Source organism: Peromyscus eremicus, unplaced genomic scaffold, assembly GCF_949786415.1.
Source record: "Peromyscus eremicus unplaced genomic scaffold, PerEre_H2_v1 PerEre#2#chr22_unloc_1, whole genome shotgun sequence".
NCBI lineage: Eukaryota > Metazoa > Chordata > Mammalia > Rodentia > Cricetidae > Peromyscus > Peromyscus eremicus.
In genome coordinates, this window is record NW_026734286.1 from 11,360,063 (window position 1) to 11,373,792 (window position 13,730).

General features: G+C 46.9%; 1 long non-coding RNA gene across 2 annotated transcripts; it reads left to right on the top strand.

Annotated features, from left to right (window-relative positions):
* Positions 1-5,581: 5,581 nt before the first annotated feature.
* LOC131900689 (uncharacterized) lies at positions 5,582-11,997 on the top strand. 2 transcript variants are annotated; one of them, XR_009376267.1, is made up of 3 exons: positions 5,582-5,819; positions 7,988-8,917; positions 11,531-11,997. It is a non-coding gene; the product is annotated as an uncharacterized LOC131900689 (long non-coding RNA). The 2 variants fall into 2 exon arrangements; XR_009376266.1 differs by lacking the exon at positions 5,582-5,819 and having other exon boundaries at positions 6,948-8,917.
* The last annotated feature ends 1,733 nt before the right edge of the window (positions 11,998-13,730 follow it).

The following is a 13,730-nucleotide window of genomic DNA, read 5'->3' on the forward strand; positions in this document are numbered from 1 at the left end:
TTATAGCCACTGGGCAATCAACCCCGTAGTGCCACGTGGACAATGCCGATAGGGTCAGACATACGCAAGCAAGCCAGATTAGGTCCAGGTGTTCGGAAGCAAGCCAGATCCTAGCCTTAGCCAAATAAGGAGCACCTGCCATCGGGAAGGCGGAAGCCGGACGCTGGCGCCATCTTTGCAGCGCGGCTGTGCACGGCTTTCTACATCTCAATGTAGTAACTGACTCTCAGTATGCTGAAAGAGTAGTATTACATATTGAGACTGCAGAATTTATCCACGATACTTCAGAATTAACTTCATTATTTATTCAATTACAAGATACAATCAGAAAAAGGAGTCATCCTTTATATATAACTCACATCCGATCCCATACTGGTCTGCCAGGCCCTCTAGCACAAGGCAATGATGAGATTGATAAATTATTGATAGGAAATGTGCTGGAGGCCTCAGAATTTCATAAAAAACATCATGTAAATAGTAAAGGTTTAAAAAAGGATTTTTCCATAACCTGGCAACAAGCCAAAGAAATAGTAAAGAAATGTCCTACTTGTTCCTTCTACAATCAAACGCCATTACCAGCAGGATGTAACCCAAAGGGTACTCAGAGGAATGAAATCTGGCAGATGGACATGTTTCACTTTGCAAAATTTGGAAAATTGAAATATGTACACCACACTATTGATACTTATTCAGGATTTCAATGGGCAACTGCTTTGAGTTCTGAAAAAGCTGATTCTGTAATCACTCATTTGCTAGAAGTTATGGCCATTATGGGTATACCTGCACAAATCAAAACTGATAATGCTCCATCATATGTCTCTGTTAAAATGAAACAGTTTTTTGCTTATTATAATATAAAACATATTACAGGTATACCACATAATCCTACAGGTCAAGCAGTTATAGAAAGATCAAACAGAACTCTAAAGGATATGCAAAATAAACAGAAAGGAGTAACAAAAACCCCCAGAAATAGATTACATAATGCTCTATTAACTTTGAATTTTCTCAATGCCAATGAGAAAGGAACAACAGCTGCAGAGAGACATTGGATAATAGAAAAAACTACAGAATTAAATCAACCTATATACTTTAAGGATGTGCTGACCTCAGAATGGAAACCAGGATATGTATTACATTGGGGACGAGGTTTTGCTTTTATTTCTACAGGAGAAGATAAGCTGTGGGTACCATCAAAATTGATAAAGGTTCGATTTGAACAAGAGAGACCTCTTAATTAGAGGAGGTGATAGTTCATCAACTATCATGAACATCCAATTTAAACTAACTTACACCAGTAACATATGCCTTTTCATTTAATCAGATAATAACTTGCCAAAAAAGGAACATCCCCAAAAAACCTTGGGGAAAGGTTTTTGTTTTTGTCTTTTAGGAGAATGAAGGTTAAGGAATTTGAAGAACACTGGACAAATGAGACAACTGAAGAAAAGGGACAAATCGTCTATCCTAAGAAACAGAGTGAAATGGCGTATGGGTATGTTATCTAAAAATTTTATGTCTTCCTAAATGTTTGTTTCTGCTTTTCTCTAAAGATTTAACACTATTGGTCTTCTAATAGTTCCAGTTCAATTAAAATTTAAAGCTGACTTTGGAGTTGGAGAATGGCTCTCTCCTTCTTTAAACTCAAGCATGTTGTTAAAAGGAAAATGCAAACTCTCTGTATCATGCCAGAATAAAAGAGCCATCTTCTGCTATGGGACAGGAGAAAAGCCAAATTAATTAAGGGACTATTCTGTTACTAATCTCAACTCTTTGATTCTATTCTGATTCTTTAAACTTTTCTTTTTTTTTTTCTTTTTTCTTTTTTTTTTTTGGCTGGAGAGACAGCCGTGGGTGCTGGGAACCGAACTCTTATATTTTTGGTTGTGAGCCTAGCCTTTAACGGCTGAGCCATCTCTCCAGCCCTCTTTAAACTTTTCTTAAAGTATGAAATTTATACCAAAATTTACAAGATTAATATATATAGATATATATACATTTTAAACTTTGTTAAGATATAAATGGTCATATAGAGTACTAACTAATTCTAAAAAGCCGCATATATAGTCTTTATGTTCGAGTCTCTTATCAGTTTTTTGCAGGAAATCACGGTCAGGCCTAACATCAACTGAAGTCTCCAGGAAGAAAATGGGGCCCCACAACAACAACAATTCCACGTGGACAATAATAACATCACTAAGCCGACAAACATCATCTACAGATCAGCTTTGAACTACAAAGTGCTCAGAGCAATTTTGAGATCGCTAGCTGAGATGATCCAGTCTCAAAGACTACTTGAATAAGGATTTGAGATAAACCCTGAACTTTGGCATTATACACAGACTGGATAACGAAGGATATAGTTACCTTTCCTAGAATTTGACAATTAACCTAAAATTTTTCTTTCAGGATAAAGATACCTTCGCCCATAGCCAGCAGGAAGCAATTTCAAGAATACGACGCCCACATTCCCAAAGAGGTGGTGTGGGGCGGGTGGTTTTTTTGGTCTTTTAATGGGTTTTGGGTCTGGAATAATTTTCATTGATTAGGGGGGTTGGTTACAAGTTGTTGTCAAGGGTGAGGAAAAGGGCTAAGCAAAGGAGATTAGGTTTAAGGTTCTTATAAAAAAAAAAGAAAAAAAAAAGAAAAGAAAAATGTAAATACTTTACATTGGATTGGATTGTTTTATATTGTATACACATTATATATATTGAAATTGATATTGTTAGAAAATGTTATATGTATATTTCTTTTTTTTTTTTTTTTTTTTTTTTTGGTTTTTTGAGACAGGGTTTCTCTGTGTAGCTTTGCGCCTTTCCTGGAACTCACTTGGTAGCCCAAGCTGGCCTTGAACTCACAGAGATCCGCCTGGCTCTGCCTCCCAAGTGCTGGGATTAAAGGCGTGCGCCACCACCGCCCGGCCATATGTATATTTCTAATTGTACCATTCATTTAACAATGTAATGCAATTTTCTGATCCTTGAATGTTGTTATTACCAACTATTAGGATATAAAGAAATGAAAGTTAGTAGTTAGACATTATAATAGAACTTGTAGTTATATTAGGTATGTTTTCAAGATTGAGTAGATATATTTTAGATAGACAGGTCATCTTCAAACCCTTCAGAGAACTACAGAATATGGCATTTAAAATGTTTTAATAACTTAGAGAATTTTTCTTTTTTGTTATGACTATGAGACATGTCGGCTCCTGGCAATACCAATCTACTTCAGAGAAAATATGGGCATTGAAAAAACTGCAATTGGAGTTAACTTTCATTGTGGCAAAAGTCAGCCACTGGACAACAAAGTATCCTCGAATCAAATGCTGACAAACAGGACAGACAGGACACGAAACAAAGGACTACTGATTCTTGTCAAAACAAGTGTGGTTATGGCTTTATCAAAAGGCATCTTCTGAGGCCAGGACAATATGGCACCATCCCTGAAGTGGCCTTCGCAATCCAGGAAAGGTACAGTGCCCTTTTCTTCGAAGGCAGCTGAACAGGCAGTGGGCCGATGGCTTCTGATGTGTAATGGGGAGGTAGTTGAAACAGTTATTCTTGAAGAGTAATTAAGCTCACACCTCTCAACAGTAGAATGGCATTTAATAGAGGGATGTGGAGAAGAACGGGATGCTGAAATGAAGCCACATACACACATAGCCAAGAAGAATGGACAGCTGAATTCAAAAAACCATCAACAATTTCCAGAACTTAAAATCCTGAATCATGACATGACACTAGTGGAATTCAGGTGTTTCTGGTATATGGACTGCTCTCACCCAATGTGAGGTTGAACTGTTGACCTTTTGTACATCCTACTTCACAAATGAGTCTGTCAGATACGCTAAGCCTATAGACTGAAGATGATGCCCCAACACTGCCGAGAAACCTCAGATGATTGTCCAGGCAGCTGGCTGTTTCTGTCAACTCACAAATTTTTGGAAGTTGCTTGCATATACTTCCTGTTTTTATTTTTTTGTTAGCTAATATTATTTCCTTCTTGGGTCTCTGAGGGAGTTGAAGATTAGTTAGTTATAGTTGAAGATTAATTAGGATAGAAAGTGAATTAGATACAATAGGATAGATAATGGAATTATTTTCTCTGAATTTGTCAAATACAAATGAACTAGACATTGTTTAGGTATTTATTACTTGTATTTATTGTATATAGTTATTGTACTTTTATATATAGTTTTCTTATGTTATAAGCTTTTTCTTTTTTCCTTTTTATTAAAATAGAAAAGGGGAAATATGGTGATATTTTATTTGTATTAAAATGTTATTTGTATGTTAATAAATAAAGTTGCCCGGGAATCAGAGCTATTAGCAAGCCATAGGAAAGCAGGGCAGTGGTGGCGTACACTTGTAATCCCAGCACTTGGTAGGCAGAGCTGGGTAAGTCTCTGTGTGTTCAGGGATACAGCCATTATTGGATACACATGCCTTTAATCTCAATACCAAGCAAGGAAAACCTGGAGGTCTATACAGACAGGTCGCGATGAGGCGGTCATGTGGTTGGGTTTACAACCAATGAGAAGGCAGAACAGGAACTCTATATAAAGACTTTAACACAGGGGTAGCTCTGGTTCGGAGAGGTAGGACCACTGCAGGAGGAAGGGTAAGGTTTTAGCTCTTAGCTCTGACCTCTTGGCTTTCTTCTTTGCATTGGTTCTGTGTTTCTTATTTAATAAGAAGGTTGGTTACATCTACACCTGACTGCTCTAGGTGTGGAGGAGAAAATTTGTTGTAGATGTGAGGGAGAGGTAGCCAGAGGCAGGGACCTCTGGGAGAGTCCAGACTGACTGGCCCACTGAGGAGGGGGGGGTTTGGGGGGGAACCTGGTGCAGCAGCCAGGAGGCCCAGAAGGAGAAGAGGAAAGGCCAGGTCACCGAAACGGCTGGATTCTATAGGGAAGGGCAGCCCAGCCCCTGGCTGGAGAGTTCAGGGTAGGGGGCAGGGCATGGCAGCCAGAGGAGCATGTCAGGGTAGGGGCTGGGGTGCTGGGAGAACCTGGCAGCCAGGTCCACTTTGGTTTGTTAAATAGGCACCTCAGCTGTTGGTCCTGGGTTTGAAACCTAAGAGTATGATTTAGCTTTCTACTGACCCTGTTCATTTGTCCTTTGCAAATCGTATATAGAATGCTGTGTTTCTTTTCTTTTTCCTTTTTTCAGAGACAGGGTTTCTCTGTGTAGACCTGGCTGTCCTGGATCTCACTCTGTAGCCCAGGCTGGACTCGAACTCAGAGATCCACCTGCCTCTGCCTCCTGAGGGCTGGGATTAAGGGCGTGCGCCACCACTGCCCGGCTTTGACTTTTCTCTGTGTGTGTTTGTGTGTGTCTCTGTCTGTGTGTATGTGTGTGTGTCTGTGTATGTATGTGTGTGTGTGTCTGTGTGTGTGTATGTGTGTCTCTGTGTGTATGTGTGTGTCTCTGTGTGTGTATCTGTGTGTGTGTGTGTCTGTGTGTGTGTGTGCGCACACACACGTGTGCACTCGAGCACCAGCTCTCTTCAGCACTCCAGGGGTGAAGGCAGGCAGATCATGATCCCAGGTCGTCCTTGGCTACAGGAAAAGGCCCTGTATCAAAACAAGGGACAGCAGGCCCAGACTGGTGGGTGCTGTGGAGAATCCTCTGCACTGTACAGATTGTCACTGGAACTGGTTTAATAAAATGCTGATGGCCAGTAGCCAGGCAGGAAGTAGGAATGCTGGGAAGAGGAAGCAGGGAGTCAGGGGTCGCCAGCCAGACACAGAGGGAGCAAGATGGGAATGCTGTATCGAGAAAAGGTACCAAGCCACGTGGTGGCTAAACATAGGTAAGAGCTATGTGTCAGTTTAAGTGTAAGAGCTAGTCAGTGATGAGCCTGAGCTGCAGGACGAGCGTCCATAGTTAATATAAGCCTCTGTGATCATTTGGGAAGCAGCTGCTGGGTATTTGGGAGCTGCTAGTGGGACAGAAACTTCTGCCTACAGACGGGGTATGACCTCATTCCACAGTGTGTGCTCCACAGAGATGCCACTGCCCCAGACAGTGGCTCCTTTGTGTGCTGTTCAGTGGTGTGGGAGGAACAGCCTGAGAGGGCCCTTGCTTAGAAGAAAGCCAAAGCCACACACTGTCTTCCTGGGACGGTGTTTGCTCCTGCGTTCCAGTCAGCTCACCAGGTTTAGGTCATCGCCTGTTTATAACAGAGAAAATGGCAGGTTGTTACTTTAACTGTGTAGAGATGTGTTCCATTTCTTTATGCTGCAGAATATTACTTTAACTATGCAAAGGTGTGTTACATTTGTTGATGCTGCATTTGTTTAAGATGTAAAGATGTGTTACTGTTTCAGCTTGCCTGCCTAAGGCTCCTGATTGATCTAATAAAGAGCTGAACAGCCAGTAGCTCGGCAGAGGAGGGACAGGCAGGGCTGTCCGGCAGAGAGGGGGAGGAGGGGGGAGGAGGGGGAATCTAGGCCTCAGGGAGGAGGAGAAAATGAGAGAGAAACTGAAGGAGATGCCCAGGGACAGACAGACACAAGCAGCAGCAGAGTAGGACATACAGGAGGAAAGAAAGGTAAAAGGTCCCGAGGCAAATCACAGATGAAGAGAAACAGGTTAAATTAAGTTATAAGAGCTAGCGAGAAATGAGCACAAGCTAAGGCCGAGCATTCATAACTAATAACAAGTCTCTGTGATTTGGGGCTGGCAGTCTGAGAAAGGCCTGCTACAGCAGGTTGCTCTCTCTTTTCTTAAAAAAAAAATTATTTTGGCTTTGTGTGCATTGGTGTTTTTTCCCTGATGTGTGTCTGTGTGAGGGTCTCGGATCTGCTGGAACTGGAGTTACAGACAGGTGTGAGCTGACATGTGAGTGAGCCTGGGTCCTGTGCAGGAGCAGCCAGTGCTCTAACCACTGAGCCGTCTCTCCCGCTCCACACCCCCCCCACCCCTGCTTTTTTTTTTTTTTTACGGTTTTTCGAGACAGGGTTTCTCTGTGCAGCCCTGCCTGTCCTGGATCTCACTCTGTACACCAGGCTGGCCTTAAACTCATAGAAATCCACCTGCCTCTGCCTCGCAAGTGCTGGGATTAAAGGCATGTGGCCCCCCCTTTTTTTTAAGAGAGAGAAAGTCTCTCTCTGTAGACCAGGCTGACCTTGAACTCACAGAGATGCTTCTGCCTCCTGAGCTCTGGGATTAAAGGTGTGCGCCACCGTGACCACCTTATTTTCAACCTTTTGACTTTGTCATGCTGAACAAGGGTTTTTGTGTCCTGTGTTTCCATTCTTCTTGGGCTATTCCTGCAGCGGAATTCCCAGATACTACAGTAATTGTTTAGCTTTTTATTTTCATCTCTGTGTGTGTACCTGTGCACCACAGAACAGTGTTGCAGAATGTGTTTAACTATGCAAAGATGTGTTGCTGTGTTACCTTGCCTGCCTAAGGCATCTGATTGGTCTAATAAAAAGCTGAACAACAGCCAATAGCGAGGGAGGAGGGATCGGTGGGCCTTCTGGGCAAGGAGGGTAAGTAGGAGGAGGAATTTAAGCCAAAAGGGAAGAAAGAAAAAGAGACACGAGGTGTAACAGGCTTCCTTAGACCGCCAGCCCCCAAATCAGAACACAGGGACTTACTATATTAATTATGAATGCCCGTCCTTAGCTTAGGCTTTTTTCTAGCTAGTTTTGTTTTTAACTTAAATTATTCCATTTCTGATCATCTATGTGTGGTCCTGAGGCTCGTTTACCTCATCTCCTGCTGTCCATCCTGCTTTCAAGCTTCCTCTGTGCCTGGCTGACTGTCCTCCGGTTGGCTGGCCCCCTTTTCTCTCTGCCCGCCAGCCCCACCGATCCCTCCTCTGCCGAGCTATTGGCCATTCAGCTTTTTATTAGACCAATCAGGTGCCTTAGTCAGGCAAGGTAAAACAGTAACACATCTTTACATAGTTAAACGATTATTCTGCAACACATCTTTACATAGTTAAACCAATATTCTGTTCCACAAAAGCCAGGGAGACTCCAGGGGCCAGCCAGACATGGAGGAAGCAGGAAAGTAGGACACACGGAATGAAAGAAAGGTAAAAAGCCCTGAGGCAGAACATAGATGAATAGAAACAAGTTAAATTAAGTTAAAAGAGCCAGTGGGACAAGCCCAAGCTAAGGCTGAGCACTCATAATTAATATTAAGTCTCCATGTCTTTATATGGGAGCTGGTTGGTGGTCATAAGAAAATTCCAACTACAGAATGGGGTGTCGGATCCCTGAGGCTGGAGCTACAGTGGTCGTGAGGTAGCACGTGGTTCTGGGAACCAGAAGGGCCCTCTTAGCACCAAGCTGTCTCTCCAGACACTGTTTGTCCGAAGCCCCCTGCCAGCCTCACTCCCACGGGCGGCCTCTCTCCCAGCAGCCCTTAGGAATTCTCGTTTCTGGTCCTGTCTGGAGCTGGGTGGTGAGTCCTGGTCCTGGGGCCACATGCTCAAGGCAGCACTTCTTTTTCTCAGACTGCCCTCCCTGTCACCCACTGCCCTGAGGAACAACAGGACCGTGCCAGGAGCCACACAGCCACCCCGTTGAGTCAGCCTGCCACCCACGCCAGGGCCCTTCCACTGTTCCCGTTTAGCTCACCCCTCACCTAGGCCAGGGCTCTCTCCTTAGGCCTTCTCCTCTCCCCTCGCCTCCCTCCCCAGGTCCTGCCTGCCCTGTCTTCCCACCCCCCTCATCTGCCATTCCTTCCTGCCCTGATATCCCTCCTGGGCCCGGCTCTGGTCACAGGCCCCAAGTCATATCTCCTTTTGCTCATAGGCATGGCATCGCTGTCCAACTTGGCAACTGGTGGCCCCTCACCTCAGGATACCCTTCTCGTTGTTGAGACACCTGGCTGCTCCGTCCTCTGTTCTGTTCCAGAAACGCTGTGACGACAGCTTGGTCTGGCAAGGAGGTGAGTGCCTGCTGGAGACCCGGAACAGCTGCACAGGGGCGGCTCCTTTCCAGATGTGCAGGGCAGAGGGCGCCTCCTTTCCAGATGTGCAGGGCAGGGGGAGGACCAAGGCTCAGAGAAGGTTAAGTCAGGAGCCAGAGGACACAGGCAGGCCAGAGCCCAGCATCCGCAAACCTGTGCGCCGGGAGGAACAGCCTCTTACTGGTGTGCATCCCAGCAGAGGTGAGCAGCCTCAGGAAGTGCAGGACATGTGACAGACCCTCCCTGGCCCTGGAAGGAACGACCCAGGTGGGAAGCCCTGACTACAATGGCCTCTGTGTACACACACCCCCACACACCCCCACACACAGCTGACTGGTTTGGTTGTTTGTTCTGTTTGGAGACACATTAGCTCTGTAGACCTAGTAGGCAGAGAACTGTTACATATCCTAGTTTGGCCTAGAACTTACAGCCATCCTCCTGCCTCAGCTTCCCAACGCTGGGAAGATTGGTGTGCTCCTCTTGCCTGGTTCATGCGGAGATGGGGATGGAACCCAGGGCTTCGGGCATGCTCCGCTGGAGCCCTACCCACTGAGCCCTGGCCACACCTTTAATGCGATGCTTTTGTTTCTGTTTTGTGAGACAGGGTTTCTCTGTGTAGCCCTGCCTGGCCTGGAACTTGCTCTGTAGACCAGGCTGGTCTCAAACACTCACTGAGATCCCCCTGCCTCTGCCTCCTGAGTGTCTATTTACTTATTTTTCTTAAAGATTTATTTTGTATACAGTGTTATGCCTGCAGGTCAGAAGAGGGCACCAGATCTAATTACAGATGGTTGTGAGCCACCGTGTGGGTGCTGGGAATTGAACTCAGGACCTCTGGAAGAGCAGCCAGTGCTCTTAACCTCTGAGCCATCTTGCCAGCCCCTATTTACTTATTTTACTCTTTTTTGTTTGTTTGTTTTTGTTTTTCGAGACAGGGTTCCTCTGTGTAGCCCTGGCTGTCCTGGAACTCACTCTGTAGCCCAGGTTGGCCTCGAACTCACAGAGATCCTCCTGCCTCTGCCTCCCAAGTGCTGGGGTTTAAGGCGTGCACCACCACCGCCTGGCTATTTATATTACTCTTAATTACATATCTCTGTGTATATCTGCATGTGGGTTTATGCAGGTACAGGTACAGACCACACACGCTGGATCCCCCTGAAGCTGGAGTTACAGGTGTGTCCCCGACACAAGTCGTATCACCTGAACCATGGCTCCTGCCTTAAATGTTTGATAGGGTCTTGCTAAGTGGCCCAGGCTGGCCTTAAGGTGATCCTCCTGTCTCCGCCTCCCAGTGTAGGGTTCCAAGTGCACCTGTTTATGGCGTACACTCTCCCATTGGCTTCACACAAGGAAATAGGGCTTACCATAAGGGGACCTGGCCTGACCAGAGGGACCAGCCATAAGGGGACCTGGCCTGACCAGAGGGACCAGCCATAAGGGGACCGGGCCTGACCAGAGGGACCAGCCATAAGGGGACCGGGCCTGACAACAGAGGGGGCCCGCTAGGGTAAGGAGAGGTCCAGAGAGGTTACTACCATCAAATGCATTCTTTGCATGGATGAGGACGCCACATCTGTCACAGGCGAGACCCTCACTCCACAGGACAGTTAAGAGATGTCAGAGGGAAAGCCGGGTGGGTTCAGTCTGCGGGATCCTCCGTGGGCCTGGACAGAAGGCAGCCGCAGCTGGCTTGCCCATGTGGCAAGGAACAACGGACTTCCTTCTCCGACTACATCACCTCCCCGCTCTCCTTCTCCCATAGGCTGCCCCTCCAGGCTTCCCAGAAGTCCCCCCGAAAATTCCCCATGCTCCTGGGGTCAGACAGTCTGCAACTTTCCAGCCCTAGGGTGAACCTAGAGCAGGCCTGGCCAGGGCTTCCCGCTGGTCGGGATTCTAGGATGAGCCTGACCACACCTCACCCTGGAAATGGACCGTCACTTAATTATGTCCTTTTCTCTTTTTCTTTTCGCTCTCATTGGCCCTATCTTCAGATTTATTTTTACTTTACCTTTTTTTTTTTTTTTTTTTTTTTTTTTGGTTTTTCTTTTCGAGACAGGGTTTCTCTGTGCAGCCCTGCCTGTCCTGGAACTAGCTCTGTAAGCCAGGCTGGCCTCAGACTCACAGAGATCCCCCTGCCTCTGCCTCCTGAGTGCCGGGATTAAAGGCGTGCACAGCCACACCTGGCTTATTTTTACTTTTCCAATCGACCAGTTCTTTAATTCCCTTTTGTTAGAGGCCCAATGTCTGACCCAGTGACTGACGGCATTAGATCTGTATTGACGCTATGGGCGTCTGTCGGTCGCTTCCTCTTTCGACAAGTTTTTTAGTTAGCCTCTTACACGGGATAAAGCAGCAGCCTACACTCTGTTACAGTCTGGAGAGTGGTTAGAGGTCCCAGGTTCAATTCCCCAGCACATGGTGACTCACAACTGTCTGTAACTCCAGTCCCAGGGAATCCAATGCCCTCTTTGGCCTCTGTGGGCAAACACACATACAAAACAAATAAACAGCTCAAAAAAAAAAAAAAAATCTAACCCAGTACTAATTCCAAGTGAAGTCAGGACTAAAACCTTCACCTCTTCCGTTCTGCAGACACCCTCGAGCGGACAGTCACTTCCTGCGTCGCCTGTTCCCTCGCTGGCCAAGGGCCTGGGAATGTTCCCCTCCAGAGCTGAATTATGGGACTAAGAATGTAACACCTCCTACCACTCAAAATGCAAGCCCTCCAACAGGCCCCAGTTAGCACATCCGACTCCATGGTGAACGTACCGTTCAGGTCCTAAACTCAGCAGGCAGACAGCAGCCCCCGTCAAAATGAAAACACAGGCCTCATCCACCAAAGGCCACAGTTCTGGGACAGTCCCTGAATGTACTGACCTCGCTTTTTGGCTTCTGTGGTTCTGCTTCTGGCTAACTGTTCTTGCTAACTGAGGCATGTCACCCCAGGACATGGCCTTTGGGCTTGAAAGCCCAGGCTGAGAAAGACTCAGGGCTACAGTGGGATCCCGAGCACCCAGTCACCAGCTGACTAATAAATAAAGACTTTCTGTGGTCTTGAACCTGAGTCCGAGTGGACTTCTCTGGTGGATTCCCCACTCTTCCTCTTCAGCCAGCCTCGCATCACGGGCAATCTTGTTCTCCCGTGACGGTCGCCAGTGACTGGCTACACACTCTTTAAAGCTTTTGTAACAGGTAAAGCTTTGTTGATCACCAGAGATGGGTTAACTCACTCTAGGTCCCTGTTTATTGTTGACCCAGATATAGCCGGTTCAAATCCTGCAGGGCTTCAGTTTCTAGGCTAATTTCTCTGGATTCAATGAGAGGTCAGAGGATCCAGGTCTTGGCCTCTCAGCCCTGGGATTGGCTTCTGCAGAGAAGGAGGCTGAAGGCCGGGGTGTAGGGCGCATCTAACTGAACCAGCGTGCACCTCCCATGTCCACGGTAACATCAGTCCCAGGAACAATGCAGAGAAGTTGCCATTTGCTCCTCTGTTACTTGGGACATTCGGGACATGGGAATTGGCTCCAAGGGCCCTCACTGGGTGAGAGAATCCATCCCCCTGTCATGTGAGACAGGAAGATTAATTCACACTCCATGTTGAGAGAAAAGCAGGTCCTGCTGTGCTGGTCTACACAGCCAGGAGCAGCAGCCACACACTCCAGCAAGTCTCATTCCCCCATGTGTCCTCATCCTGAATCAGGGCCAGCTCATAATTTGCTCCAAGGGGGCCTGTGTCACATCCCTGGGGAAAGGACCTTGATAAACAAACTTAGCAACCGCTTCTGCTGCCTCATGCTGACCGGGTCATTTGACTCACCTCACCCACAGTCAGCCTTGTGTCTCTGTGAAGGTCTCCAATCCCTTAACCCACTGGCGCTTCCCTCTTCGGATCCTGCAAGGGCTGCGGTCCTCCTTGGCTCCCCAGGGCATGTTCAGTAGCTGTTTGCTGAAGGCCTGACACAGACAGGAGCTGGCCAAGCAGATCCGGTCACCTCCACCAGTCCTGGTGGTGACTGTGAACAGGACCACATCATGGGGACCTCGTCTGGGGCCTAGAGACCCCTTAGGGTATTGATCTTTAGGTGAGAGGTTTATTCCGACACAGGCTGTGGTCCGTCAGACCACTCAGGAGTCCCTGGCAGCTAGGGTCTCGGGATTTGGGGGGGGCACAAAGATTTATGGACTCACTTTGTTTCTGTGTCTGCAGCTTCTAACCACAAAAGCACTGCTTTCGTTTCTTATTGTTAGTTTTTCTGAGACAGGGTTTCTCTGTGTAGTCCTGGCTGTCCTGGATCTCACTCTGTAGCCCAGGCTGGCCTCGAACTCACAGAGATCCACCTGCCTCTGCCTCCTGAGTGCTGGGATTAAAGGCGTGCACCACCATCGCCGGCAAGGTGTGTCTTGGTGTTATATCTGGTTTTATCTATGTTGGGTGGGTGTTCCCCTCTTCGGTTATTACTGCCCTTTCTGGATGGGGCAAGTGTGGTGGCTGTGGCGTTCCTGGTAGGGAAGCTGCTGCAGTTGGCTGGTGACAGAAACCAATGGAGGTGGACTAGGCGAAAGGCTGAGAAGGGCCCCAGAAAGGAACTAGGGAGACCTGGGGTCCACACGAATAGGGTTTCTGTACCCCAATAATAGGTTTCTCTGCCAATGCTGCAGGCCAGCTCAAGCCAAATTAAAAAGTAAAAGACCAGGTTCATTCTGGGCAAAGCAGCTCCTGGGTGACTCCTCCAGCCCCCAGAGACGGAGGCAGAAGGGGCAGGAAAACAATCAGATGGCCAGTCTAAAGAGG